This window comes from Morone saxatilis, unplaced genomic scaffold (genome assembly GCF_004916995.1).
Source record: "Morone saxatilis isolate NCDOM2014 unplaced genomic scaffold, NCSU_SB_2.0 Contig14, whole genome shotgun sequence".
NCBI classification, from domain to species: domain Eukaryota; kingdom Metazoa; phylum Chordata; class Actinopteri; family Moronidae; genus Morone; species Morone saxatilis.
Window position 1 is genome coordinate 14,732,325 of NW_023339696.1, and position 2,279 is coordinate 14,734,603.

Here is a 2,279-nt window from a genome sequence, read left to right on the forward strand (position 1 = left end):
TATCTATCTATCTATCTATCCCTGTCAGAGTCAACACACATCCACATAAACACTCACTAAACTCACACAAGAAAAGAAAAACACAGCCATCCTTGGGAAACAAATTAAAAGGATAATCATCTCTTGGTTGAAAATATTCCCTCCTCAGTGTCGGTCAAACCAGAAAGCAAAGCATATGGTTATTTCTCTGTAAATTAAAAATATAAATGCTTCTCCGCACTAGATTCCCAGACGTCTAATTACAACATTGAAAGAGAGAAACAACTGATCCATGGTGGCAGAGGTTAGAAACCCAAAGAAAAATGATATGTTACACGAAGAAATGTGCACAGAATGGTGAGAAAAGTGTGACTTGTTTGAGTGCACGCACAATTTACATACACTGTGTGCACGAATGCACTCTCTGTGTGCATAAAAACAGATAAGGAAAAATCCGTATCCAGATTTTTGTCGCACCCTTCGTCTTGCCTTGCCCACAAACAGGAGTTTCAGGATTTTAACAAAATCTGTGCATTGACATCAGCGGCTTTGCTTGTCAGACTTCTCTTGTGAAATATTACACCAATCTTACCTCATTGTCCACAATTAAAACAAGAGGATCATGTTACCCCAGCTCAGATTACATCATCTCTAAGCCCTGCACAATCAACCATCATCCCCTTGTTTGAGAATTGTAATGCTTGTACACAAATTGAACCCTCTAATCACAGTGTTTCACAGTCATTGGAACTGGTAGTTTTGAGAGAGTGAACAGAGCGGAACAAAACGATACTGCAGTGGGCAAAACTGAGTCCAAGTCTGGAAATTCCTGCAGGATTGTTTATATTCTGTAACAGCAGTGGGGAAAGGGGACAACGCTAATGTTGTAATGATGACAATAGTGGTTCTGTGTCTGTAAAACAATGTGTATGACTGGCCAGCTAGAGCCAAGATTCTTTTGATTTACGTTCTGACCTCTAAACGATCCTGAATGGCCTCACAAACAAGCAGCTCTACTCAGAACGAGAGATGATGACCCCCCTCTCCATGCGTGAATAAACAAGTGACCCACGTTGGGTCTGTGAGAGGTCACTGCACAGCGGAGTTATGGAGATGGACAGAGGAGAGGGCAGACAGACAGTGGGCCTCAGAGAGACAGAGAGAAATGGACAGAGAGAGAGGGAGAAGGAGAGATAGACGTTGTATGTTTGTTTCTCCCTGTGGCCTCTACTGCCCTAATGGACCCAGCCGCCACAGGCCAGCCACAGGGCAACTTGGGCTTCTCCTGTTTTGACTATATCAAGATTGATAGCTCCCTTCAGACTCCAAATCAGCTCTGTGTGGCTACATCTCCAGTCACATGCAGCCATGTTAAATGGTGGCTGACCTTCACCTTTATTTCAGCTTTCATCTGTCTTGTTACGCCTTGAATATATTTCAGACCCATGGATCAGGTCATGTGGTGTTTTTTTTTTTAACGTTCTGTGACATTATTCAGCGTTATTTAGGATGGATCATTCTTAGCAAGGGAAGTAATAACAGAAACAAATAAGTGGAGCCTGATTTTGATCCATCCTGACCTTGGATCAGACTGAAGCACCATGTCTAGACATCATCTCACAGCACCCAGACCTCTCTCTCTCTTTCTTTTTCTTTTTCTTTTTCTTTGTCTGTTTCTTTCACACTTGCCATCTCTTCTTTTCTCTTTCCAATTTTCGCAACTCAGATCTCACTGTGTTTTTTTGGGGTTCTTTTAACTCTGCAGCTCCCTTTTGTTTTTGATCTCTGACTCCCTAGTTTATCTCATCACTCTCTGAGTCAAGCTTAGGTGTGGTCGTCTGATGATGATGACAGTGAAAGGAGGTTGCGGTAAAATGGCTGAACCCGCAATTACCTGGCAACAGAGAGGACAGACAGATTGGAAAGAATGCTCCTAACATACCAAAGATTGAGGTTCCCCTTTTTTGCTTCTCTTTACTCATATTCACTGTCTAAAAATGCAAGTGGCTTGTTAGTCAGTACACAGCAAGGGTGCATGCATGTTTAGTGGTTCACTAATTGTGACATTGTTACAATTAAGGACCATGTCACGCTGCCCTCATTATATTGCAATTGCGTTCTTATATGTGAAACAAAGGTACACAACAATGGTTTGATAAGACCTCTTGTTTAATGAGACTTTGCTGTAACTCCTGTGTTCATTCAATTAGTAAACAGTCTTCCATTCAGGTCTGGGCACCCCAATTCTCATTTTCCCAAATGCGACACACCCCCACCCCTCAGTGCCCCAAAGCCCCCCA